Source organism: Emydura macquarii, unplaced genomic scaffold (assembly GCF_026122565.2).
Source record: "Emydura macquarii macquarii isolate MOO-44397 ecotype Brisbane River unplaced genomic scaffold, CSIRO-AGI_Emac_v2 contig_2768, whole genome shotgun sequence".
In the NCBI taxonomy this organism is placed as follows: domain Eukaryota; kingdom Metazoa; phylum Chordata; order Testudines; family Chelidae; genus Emydura; species Emydura macquarii.
Window position 1 is genome coordinate 41,206,298 of NW_027132905.1, and position 12,752 is coordinate 41,219,049.

The following is a 12,752-nucleotide window of genomic DNA, read 5'->3' on the forward strand; positions in this document are numbered from 1 at the left end:
CTAGGCTAAGAGTATAGAAGTGTTTAAGGAGGTGTTGCATTTACTAATTGAGTTTATTCTGGTGACTAAAATGGGTAATTGGTTGCTTTTAGCTAAAATGACCATAGGTTTTGCCTCTTGTAGGTAGGGCTTGGCTCATGTTGCAGTCTTTGAATTGGATTAAATTCTTACTGTCCATGGATTTTGGCTCTCCGCATTAGTGGATTGGTAATTGATATTCTCAATTTTAATATCCAGTTTTAGCCATATGGCATACTGTATTGTTTTGAGACTCCTATTTAGCAACTAGTTTGATACTAACAAATGGAAATTAGAAATCATGTAGTCGTATGGTTGAATTACTGTTAGACAAATCATCTTAGGACTCTTTTTTTCCCCCTAATACCTACACTGACTACCATCAGTATTTCTTGTAGTAATGTATTAATGGTTGTGATAGGGAAAACATTGACAACTCTGAAAGTGACTTGCTTTTGCTGGCTAGCGTCTGTTACTTTGATGGTCACCATAGGGTGGAGAGAGAGGGTGTTTTCTAACCATAACCTTGAGTGCACACTAAGATATAGTTTATCCAATTGAAAATCTGGATTTTTTTTCTTGGAACAAAAATTGCAAATGTACTTTTAAAAAATTATAAATGGATAGTTTAATGTTGGATCACAATTTACTATATCTCCAAAGAGTGTGTGGCATATGTGTTCAAGTTTTTAAGCATTCTCAGCTGAAATCTAGTTGTTTGGGTTTTTTTGCAGTAACCAAAAATATACCCACACTCTGTACATACTTGAGCCAATTGGTAGTTTAACAGAACATTAAAAGCTTTTTAAAAGCATTGAGCTAAGTGTTAACTGTATCCTTGATTACTTTTGCATCTAGTGGTAATGAGAATTACCATAGAAGGCTTCCCAATGCAAGCAGAAAAGTAGTATTAAAAATATGCATAAATGTTTAAAAGTAAAGTATTATATTTTTATTACAGTACTGTAAAAATCAAGACCTTATTTATTGTGGTCTTAAAGTAGACACAGAGGAAAGGTTTGTCTTGAAGAAAAACATGCATTCGGAGAGGACCATTTGAAAACTTGTTGGTGTATAAAGAACAAATTTCTATTACCCCTTTAAAAAATACAACTTTGCACTGTGGACTTCAGATAACATGGTGTATTCAAATTTTTTAATATTTGTATATGTAATTTGACTCTGGTGCTGATATGGCAATTGTTCCACTGCAGTATTGAAATTGGGTTAGGTTGATGTGAAAGTATTTGAATTTTAAGAAAGAATTACTTGTATTTAGGTTGAAGACTCCAGCCGGAAGTTTAGAGTGTTAAACTTAAAGGGCACGGGTTGATTTCCCCCCCTCCCCCTTTCCTGTGCCTTAAGTCTTAGATCTCTAGCTAAAGAATAACCACATAGCCTACATTTTACAATCTGGGAACAACTAAGACACAATGTCTATTTGCTATGCGTATCATCTACTCATTTTTTCCCAGCCATACTGTAATTAGGTGTCACCATTATCATTTTTATATGTAAATCATAATAAAATTTCTGTAACTTCATAGAAGCATAAACATGATTGGTGGTGAGACTCCAAAATAATCATTCTCAGGTCAGTCCCAGTAATTTCAGATGCTAGTTTGAACCCTCTCTGTTTTGGTTCTTAAAATCTGTGACTGATTTGGAGCTGCTCTGTAATCCATGAATATTGTATGTTCTGGTTATTGGGTGTTTACTGTTTGAATATATTAGGTTAGCTTAATATGGGAGTGTCGGGGGAAAAAACAAATGGGAAGGTAAAAAAATGGCCAATTGTAAGTCTGTTCTCAGCAAACACTTCAGAGTTGTTAAGAGACAATGCTAGGAGAGGAGGAGGCCTGCAAAAGAATGAGGACAGGTTTAAAAGCCAATGCTCTCTCCAGAGAAGAGGAGAGGGATAGCTGTGCAGGGGAGGCAGGCTGAGACACAAACCTGTCATGGAAGTTTAAAGAAATTAGACCTGCTTAGGTTACTATCAGAGCATAAGGTAGAGATGCACGTTTTTCTATTTTTTTTGGTCTAAATTCTCTGTTCCTACTGCAAAAGAAACAATAGTTTCTTTAAAGAGGGTGTTTTGTTGTTTTGCCACTGGTTGCAAATTCCTGAAGGGAAGAACTGCAGGTATGTGGACTTAGACCTGCTAAGTAAGCACTGTTACACAGGTTATTGTAGCCCAGGGCCTAAGGTCATATTTAGAGACCTGCAAAAATCCGCTGATATCCATGGACCATTTTTTGCAGATCGTGGATTGGACGTGGATTTCAAAGATGGGGAAGTAGCTGTCTTCATAGTCTTTGAGGCTGTTTCCCCACCTTCAAGATCCAGGGGTGGGGCCTGCTGCCAATCATCTGTTTGCTGGGGCCCCCCCGGGGCTTGGCGGCTGATCAGCTGTTTGGTGGCTGGCAGTGCAACAGCTGATCAGATGTAGTGGTGGTGGGTGGGGCTGGTTGTCAAATAGCTGATTGGCGGCCTGGGGGATGTGGGTATGGTGTGGATGCAGATAGATATAAAATAGGGAGTCCGGGTTGCGGAATGGACAGAAATTGATTATCTCAGATGCGGATCCACATTTTTGTATCCGCACAAGACTCTAGTCATATCTATGTGAACAGTTAGTCTGTGGCAACTAGGGGTGTGAATCTACTCCGCACTAGCCTGCTGTGGAATAACTGTCCATGTGGACCCTGCTGACTGATGCCTGTTAATAGTTGGATAATGCACTTTGATCTAGTCCTCTTTGACATGGGACTAGATCAGAGTGCATTAACAAACTGTTCGGGTGGACCCTGCTAATGCATACTTTCAGTTAGTGCTTGATGTGCTAGTACGGGGTGGATTTACACCCCATCTTGCTGTGAACTAAATGTTTGTGTAGAGCGACCCCAAGAGTAGGAGATAGGTGGAATTCCACCCCAGGAAATATAATGATGCAAGCCCTAAGACCTGAGAGGGTTTTTTACTCAGAGAGACCAGAAAGGAGACAGAGGAATAGCTAGCCTTATAACGTAGCAAAAGTGACAAAGACAGGATTACAATTCAGTTTGAAGTTTTCACAGAGAATATTTATAATTTAAAAAAGGAAAAACCAGTTGCTGATGATAAGCAGTAGGGAAAAAGCATAATAAAAGAAGAAACACTGTCTGATTGTTTAAATCTTAATCTTGGGGTAACACCCCTGCACTACTCTAGGTATATTTTTAGTATTAAAACTTAGCCTTGTAAGACATACCTGATGTTGTATTTAAATTTTTAGCCTGCAAACTCTCTACAGTTTCTAGTGATTCTGAGAAAACGAAGCATGTTTGACAAATCTTAAGGATTACTTGAATTCTGGATAGCTGAACAGCATTTTATGTATGTCCTGTCATTGCTGAAAGTAATTCTGATTTGGGCTCCAGATGTTGTCAATTGTATTTATGGTTGAGTATCTAGTGCTACCACACTCTTCTGAGTAAAATGTACTTTGCTTTTCTTTTGAAATCAACAGTGCCATCCACCAGCATTCCCAATTATAAAATCTGGATTGTCCATAATCAGAATATTTAGTTGTTTGCTTTTATTACAAAGGCAGATGCCATAAAGCTGAATCATCAGCGATGGTCGAGAATGATCTCTTTCACAGGTTTTGTTTTATGTAGGTGCTTTGGTGACTGCGAAGTCTGATCTTTGACCCTCAGACTCATTGGCAGACATTGCAGATGGTGTTGGAAGGCAGAGTTGAGCTTCGATTGCTACATGGCAATTGTCTGTCCTTTCTTTTCTGGAGTATTTCTGAGATCAAGGTGAGGCGATTTTCCTCAAAAGTGGTAGTTCCTTATCTGACAAGTCTTTGCCAGTTTGTCCTGTCTTGGGCAACTGTCTCCCAGTGTGTGATGTCAATGCCACATCTCTTGATGTTTGTCTTTAAAGCGTTTCTTTTGGCATCTCCATTTCCTTCCTACTTTGGTGAGTTGGGCATACAACAGTTGTTTTGGTAGGCATGCATCAGACATAACGCACACAGGGCCCACTCCACCTCAGCTGGTGCTGAATAATCAGGGCCTGTAATAATTCATAAAGCTGAATACAGATATGAAGGATCATAATCAAAATATATTGTCATTCTCTATATCACTTTCAAAGAAAAAAAACATTTGTAATAGCAAAATATGCAGTTCCAAAACCTCCTTAAAGTAGCCTCACAAACTAATTGTGAACATTCTAGCAGGTCAGGCACTAAAGCTGCTTGTTCACCCTCATTCAGTAATAAAAAATTACTCGCTCCAGGGGAGTTGAGTGAATTGAATTTTGCATGGCTGCCATAAGGTTTTATCATAGAGGTAAACAATCACCAAGGATGAGCATCACTAACATGAACGTTTCACCTATTTCTTCTTAACAGGCAGGATTGTGGTGTACCCTTTCATTATTGCTGCTGTAAACCACTTTATTCATATTCTAAATAATCTTAATTGTAAAAGCTGGTAGCAGTTATCTTTCCCTCTAGGAAAAAAATGAATCCTTCTTTATACAAAGTCAAATCCTTCTATACGTCTCATCTATTATGTAAAGTATGTAAGCCTTTTTGTTTTGTTAGCTGGTTCTAAAGTTTCTGCGTTTTTATGTTTCAAACACCTCTATCGCTCATGTTCTGTTTGCTAATTTGTTTATAAGCAAATTCATGAAACTTTCACGTCTGGGGTACTAGTTCATGTTGTTTTCAGGATATAGTTGCAACAACTGAGAATGTCATTGAAATCACTTTGTCTGTAAATAGAGGTGATGTAGAATCTGATCTGGAAGTGTATGGAACTTTACACAGGTATTTAATGTAGGTGGGTTTTTTGTGATTTGTGGGAATCTCATACAGATTATTAACAGATCTTTCTGACAGACGAATGTATAGTTTGTGCACTTCCAAATTCCAAGGTAGCTGCTTTACAGACTGAATTTATATGACCAGTAGTGATGATTGGCACATTTTTCGGACAATTTATATTTGTCATTTGGATGCCTTGGCACCACCGAATATTTATCCCAGACATTTTTTACCAGGGGAAAATATATAGCTGTTTTAATATAGGTTATTTCATGGTTTTGAACTACATGGTTTTCTGCAGGAGTTAATGTTTAGATATGTTGTTTTTAGGGGTTTAAAAATGGAAAATGTAAGGGCATACAAGAACATTAATCAATTTGAAGATTTGAACTTGGACTATGGCTATATCATGCTTCTTGTTTCAGTATTTCTTTATGTATGTGTTGCGAAATCCTATGGTTTTTTTTTTTTTTTTTGCAAGCTTTCTTTTGTAGACATATGCTATAAATTCTGTTTTGATCACTGTAGATTGAGCTATGTTGACAGGCTCAAGATGAATTCTCTTCCTTGTCCTCTGTATACCTTTTTAAATTGTTGGGCTGACAGTTCACTAGCTCAGACCATGAGGGTCTATATATGGCATGTTTGGTGCAAAGTATTGCAGTGCTGTATTTACAGTAGACTTTTGCTGTATTTAAAATGCCTCAACATAAGCATCAAGTTTGTCATACTGAGGTTTATGACAGTATAATGTAAATGAATCTTCTGGCTCTGGTCATACTTAATAAATAAAATAATAGAACTTAACAAAATAGGGATTTGTATACTATAAAAATCTAAAACAAAAAATCTAATTCTCATAGCTCATTTTAAATTGTAGAAATTCTCATTAGATGTATGTGCTAGAAGATGCTCTTGTCAAAGAACTCTAACAAAAAACGGGGCTTGTTACTTTCCATAGGTCTGACAAAATAAGGCAGACAAAAGAAGCAAGGATTCCTGTTGTGGTTATATCCTGCTGAAATAACTCTGACTCCAAATCAGACTATAATATGCCAGCAAAGAAGTAAAAGTTTCTGTACTTTAATCCAGCTATTAGAAAGGGTAAGCATATGTTGCAGTTCCAGAGGGGTAGCCGACTCTGGTTCTTTTTTTTGTTTGTTTGTTTTTTATATGTTGCAGTGGTGATAGTCTTGTGTCACACTCTTCATAAGGTAATGAATGTTAGATGTGCTGAAGATCTTTGTGCAGCAGTTCTCAAACTTCATTGCACCGTGACCTCCTTTAGACAACAAAAATTACAACGTGACCCAGGGAGGAGGGACCAAAGCCTGAGCCCAAGCCCCACCACCCCAGGGGGCTCAAACCAAAGCCGGAGGCTTCAGCCCTTGGGGGAGGGTAGGCTGTAACCCGAGCCCCGCTGCCCAGGGCTGAAGCTCTTGGGCTTTGGCTTCAGCCCTGGGCCCCAGCCAGTCTAACACCAGCCCTGGTGACCCCGTTAAAATGGGGTCTCAACTTACAGTTTTAGAACCGTTGACTTAGTGGATAGATACCACTGTCTGTTAAGCAGAGGTGTTCTCTGTACAGAAACATCACCAACAGCTCGCTTGATGTTTATAGCAATTTAATTATGCGGCCGGTTACGAAGTCCTGAATTTTCATGAGTATTAGCAGACACACTGCCTGGCAATCAGTATGTACCTCTTCTGTGCTTGATAACTAGTTTATTAGTATGACTCTTCGTTCCCTTTGCTACTTAAAACCTGATAAGAAATATTTCTTGGACTTATAGCTGGATGATCCATAAATTCAGTGTTCTAATTTTTAAATTGATGTAGTTATTTTCATAAATGTCATAAGCTGGAGCCATGCACTAGAGTCAAAATATTGCTGACCTAGGAACATGTGTTGATAGTCAATGAAAGTCAGTTTGACACAGGGCAGAAACTGCAGTTATTTCAGCTTTTATCTACGTTTGAAAACTTCATACTGTTTGTATGCAGACATTGAAAGACCGGGTGTTTTGTTGTTGCATGGATCTTACACTGAATTCTGTAGGCTCAAAAGTATAGCTTGGATAACTGGAGAATTCTTGTAGGTTGGTCCACACTCTCACTGTAAACATTCCCAATGGCTGAAAAAACCCTTAGGGTTCATATTTATTTATTTTTTCTGTGGGAGTTCCCTTGTCTATCACACACTCAGAAAAGCTTTTAGTTTAATGCTGCTGCTGACATCATAAGCAGTTCCTCTTTACACTTTCGAGAGGAGCTCCAGTGGCCCAATAAATGAATCCCATACTTTTAAAATATGGCATTATCTTTCTACTTCCTCTGAATTGCATATATGATTTTAAGAACCAATATATCATGAACTGCTAATTGGAATACTGCTTTATACTAATTTGAAGTAGTTGTAATTGTGTATGGTTATGATATGGAAAGACAAGACTGTATTTAAGAATCACTATATTTTGAAGTTTGAGATCATGTTACTTGTCAGAGCTGGCAACAAATTGTGAATAGTTGGAATGAGTTGAATTTATACTCAGTTGTCTTGGGTTCACAAAGTTTCAGACCTTGAAACTTGCCAGTTTTGCAGAATATCTGTGCATTTATGGCCCTGATCAGGATTTTAATGTAGAAAGGTCCAGTACAGTATGCAGAACATAAGTGTGCTTAGCTTGTAAATTCCATATTTTGTACAGTACCAAGCCCACAGTTGCTGATTAACAAATAATACAAAATGTTAATAGCATAGTTAGGACACTTTCAGAGATTAGCAACTGAGCAGAAAAATTAAATCACTTCAAACATGTCGATCAACTTTTTCGATTAAGAAATATCCAGATAATGTCCATAAATAAGCTTCCAATTTTGTTACACAGCAGCTCATTTAGATTTTGAATGCTTCTCACTACTGTTATAGGAGGATTGTCCATAAAGTCCCAATAAAATTACAATCACTGCAACTACAGCAGGTTTTATTAGACAAGTTATTAGCCCTTAATAGAAAAAATTTGAATTAGTTAGAAGCCTGCATAAAATTGTTAGAAAGTGAAGTCTTTTTTTGTTGAAAGAGGACGCTGTCAACTTAAATTCTGTTAGTTTAAAAGTTTATGACCTATGTTGTCGTCATAGTATAAATGGTGAAAAATAAAGTGTACTCAAATGTTTAAAAATCCAATTTATCTTTCACTCAGTTTGGACAGTGAAGCTAGACTAGGCAATTTCACTTTCCTTTCGTAGTCAATTTACATTTTACTTCTCAGAAAAGCTTTGTACTTGGATTTCCAGCACTTCAGGGAAATGCTTTATTCCTTAATACAAACACTTCTGTTATTACAAACATATTTGTTGGGAGTGGGAGGGAACCCAACAACACATTTTTTTAACAGAACCTAAATATAAGACCTTTAGACCCAGATATAGTAGTTTGTAGGTGTGACTACTTCAGTGTTCTCCAACCTGATATTGCTTCTTAGTGCTGGATACATAAGATTTAATCACAAGTTTTTTAGATGCAATTTTGTAGCATTTTCCTCAAATCTTCCTCCACTTTCTGTCATCTAATAGAATATCCTGAGAAAATGATGTGGTTTTTATAAGCTGTGTAAATTCCTTGACAATGGGAAGATGTTTCAAACAACATTGGAAGTTTTGTGGTAATGCAACCTGGCGAATCGCCAGATATGAGAGGCTGGCCTGTATATGATACAGTGTAATCCTTTAATGTTCCTATTCAGTTGCAACCTCTTGATCTTTGTTTAAAAATAAATAAATAAATAAACTCCTATACTAAGCTAGGTCTTGAAAAATTTCCTTGATCCCGGAATACTAACTCTACTAGCTAAAGTGAAAAATACATGCAATGGCATGTCCCCAGGTTGGGCCTTGAAACCATGCCCCCTTTCAGTTTAAAGGAATATCTGCTAGCTGTCGTGTACTGTAAGTAATTAGAATATATTTTCAACCAATTTTCTATTTGCTGTATTTACAAATAGTTTTGGGTTTTTTTATTACAAATTGTATTTAGAGGCTGCAATAGAATTTGGAACCCCATTGTACAAATGCAGAGCAAAAATCTATGGAAGAATTGTGAGATGAACACAGATCTCTTGAGTCCTAGTCCTTTAACCAAACTTACCATATCGCTCCGTTGTTAGACCATCTTTCCTTTCCTCAGTCACACTCCCCTAAACCACTGGTTGCTGAGAGAAGAAGCATTCTGTGTTCCCAAACACCTCCCATGACTCAAAGCCTCATGTTTTGGAAGTCTCCACTACTTTCCCCGTTCTTAGCCTCCTGTTCAGTTCTTGGTACCTCTGCTGAGACTGCTGACAAGGATGGCAATTATAATTTTGGGCTGTGGACACCTATCCACCAGGATTTGTATTGAGACCAGTACATTTCACGTAGGGGTCACTGAACAGCTTTAAGATGGCAATCACTTTTGATGACTACCATCTTGAGCTGGATTTGAAATAATAGCCTCCGGGTAAAAAAGCTCCATTTCCATTGCCACTTTTCTGATCCCTGATGTAACGTTTTATTGGTTGTGCAAGACAACTAGGAGACTACAATCAATCAGGGTGTGTGGACTGGCATCATAGAGACTCATGAAATGAGAACTTTTTGTGCATTTATGCTGAATGTGGACTATGGCATTTGAAAAGTTACAGAACAGAGTTATGCTGCTTAGAACGGGCTAGGTTTGTTATAAAATTGGAAAAATGATGTCAGATTTAAATGCCTCTTGAGGATTGTTATTTAGTGGATGCATCTAAAATCTCTGCTAGCTTTGTGACCAGAGTGAATATTTATATCTTCAAAGGACTTATAAGTAGTAAATGAGTAGATATCAATTGGAATGGTTTAATTCTTTGTCCTGCTCTTTCTATTCAGGACTGGCATACTAGCTTAATTGTTTGGGCTTCTGAATTTTTACATTTCAATCATTGAAATTCTCAAATACGCTAGTATTTTTCAAAATAAGAGTAAGCTTGTTATTCAAGACTTTGCACAAAAGATACCTGTAGGGGTTGAAATCTCTTTCCATATTTCTATATGCAATTAGGATGGGTGGAAGAGCAAGGGTAGAGATGTTCAGGTCAGTTGAACAAACTATAGCTACCATAATAGTGTATAGCCAGGACTGAGCAGGTGTGCTGGATGGAAGGCAGTCCTTGTATCCTTGTTGAATCCTTCCCTGAGTTGGAGGGTTTTTTTGGTTTGTCTTGGGGCTGCAGTACTGCAACGGGATCCTCTTGCATAGTTCTGTTGAAGTCAATCTGATTCCATGTGGTGGTAAGAATCTACATGGCTGAAGTGCTTTGTGCAGGATCAGGCCTTTATATTGCAAGGTCTTTGGAGCAGGGAATTTGTCTTTATCTGTATTGTAAAGTATATTCCACCATAGATAAATATTATAAGTAAACATTCTAATTTTAATACAACTTGTATTCCTTTAAAGCACTATGGTCCCAATCCAGTAAGACATTTAAGTGAATAATTCTGCTGCTATCAGTGACACTATTCACATGCTTAAATGCTCTGCTGGATAAGGGCCTGTGACCCGAACATTTTATCACTAATTCTGCACATGGAAAATATGCCTAGATGTCTTTTAACCATAATTGTTTAGCTTCACACTACTGAAGAAAAGAGTTGAAGAACATTTTGCTTAGGTTGACCATCTCATGTTTTTGGATTGTTGGAATGTTAATGTGTGGAGTAATTTGCACTGCTAAATGTAGCATTGTAGAAGTTAAGAAAATTTAATTGTCTGCCTTGGTATACCTTGGGCTATGTCTACACAACAACTTATGATGGCAGAATTTGTCGCGCAGGGGTGTGAATAAACCACCCCCCTGAGTGACTTAAGTTACACCCGATGTGGACAATGCTGTGTCAGTGGGAGAGCTTACGTAGCTCTGCCGCTCACATAGGTGGTTTTATTATGCTAATGAGAGAGCTCTCTCCCGTCATCATAGAACATCTTCATCAGAGACACTGCAGCGCTATATGTGTAGACATGCCCTTAGAGAGACAAGGTGGGTTTGGTATTATCTTTTATTGGACCAGTTTCTGTTGGTGAGAGAGACAAGCTTTCAAGTTTACACAGAACTCGTCTTAAGCTTTTCTACCTTAAGTGATGTGGTGAGAACAGGAGCAATAAATGATCCTTGTTAGCTTGGCTCAATCAATTTCCTGATTACATGTATTTGTAAAGTGAAAAGGATTACCATGCTAGTTTAGATATAGTGTATAAAGCAAATTAAAGTATTTAAAGTAAATCATAAAAGCTTAATCTTTAATTTTCTATTTTGAGAATGTACTAAGTATTTAGTAGAGCGTACAGAATAGACCGTGGTGATCTTTTAAAAGAAATAAACTAAATTTTGCTCTCTTTTTTTGTATGGATGCACGTGCATGTTGGGTGAGTCTTCATGATCTAGATTTAAATATAAATTAATTTTCATGTCTTTAATGTTCCTATTTTTAACTATCAATATCTGTTTTTAAACAAGGTATCGTTCCAACTCAGCCACTCTTCTCCAATTTAATCTCATCATAATGGTCCTAATACTCATACTGATGTCACTTCCGTTGCAGTGGTAAAGTCATCAACCCCACGATTTATGATTTTATCAAGATCAAGCAGTGGAGGAAAAGCTTTTTTGTTAAGGGACAAGTGTATTATTGTGCTCAAAGCTCAAATGGATTTTTCTCAGGTAGTTGGAAGGACAGTTCCTTGTGATCATAAAGTAGTAGAAGAGCCAATCCACAGTTTCTGCTGCAGACTTGAGGTTTCAGTAACATTTCTAAGGCCATGTCTACATTACAAAATTAAGTCAACCTAACTTACATCAGCATACAGTTGCCACAATAATTACATTGCTTGTGCATGTCTACACTTTGTTCCTTGTGTCAGCGGTGTGCATCCTCACCAGGAGCTCTTGTATCACTTGTACAATCAGTGTGGGGCATTGTGGGATGGCTTCTGAAAGCCAGTAACAGTCGATGTAAGCAACGCAGTGTCTACACTGTGTTGACGTAACTACATCAACCTTGACTCTAGACCAGCGGTTCTCAACCGGTGATACACGTACCACCGGTGGTACTTCGGAGAAGGCTGAGTGGTACGTGAGCCGTACTGCGCCGCCAAATCCGCCGCCGGAAGTGCCCTCCCACCAACCCCTGCGAAACCCTGCCGCCGAAAAGGGGCAAACGGCGGACGGGTTTCGGCGGAGGGCATTGTTCCCCACATGTAACGCGCCACCACCGAAAGTCCCCCTCCACCGCCTCGGCAAAACCCGGCCATCGCCGCCACAAGTCCCCCCCCCCCCCTTTTTTTTCCCGAGTGGTACTCGGGGGGGGGGGGGGGAGAGGGAGAGGGAAAGGTTGAGAACCGCTGCTCTAGACTGTTCGTAGAGGTGGAGTTATTGAGTGGGGCAGTTTCTCGGCGGGAGTGAAATTAAGTGTAGACACTATCATAGTTAGGTCGACGTAACCTGCCTTGCGTCTACCTAATTCTGTAGTGTAGACCAGGCCTAAGTGTTTTAACCCACCCTCACCCCTCTGCTCTTGTTTGAGGGTGTAGTCAATGGAACTCCGTTGTTGTGAATCTATTGGCCATGTCCCTTCCTGCACCTCCTTTGGCCTATTCTACACCCTCCATGCCCAGTGGCATGATCCCCCAGAATCCAGCCATCTCTTTGTGGTGGAACTGCACCACTTTCTTTCAAAACTTCTTTAGCCTGTATTTGGGCTGGAGATTTTGAGTCACATAGTAGGAAAGAGGTGACTCACAATTTGGGAAAGGGACACAGGAATGTGAAAAATTAACCAAGTAGATTTTTTGTTTTTTCCACAAGGAGTCTTCAGAGTGCAAGTTCTTTGTTTCTCAAAGCATG

The 12,752-nt window shown here is 38.6% G+C and overlaps 1 protein-coding gene across 3 annotated transcripts in view; it reads left to right on the forward strand.

Annotated features, from left to right (window-relative positions):
- The window catches only part of GNB1 (G protein subunit beta 1), an 84,493-nt gene that overhangs the window by 4,201 nt on the left and 67,540 nt on the right, over window positions 1-12,752 (forward strand). The gene's annotated exons all lie outside the window — the stretch shown is intronic.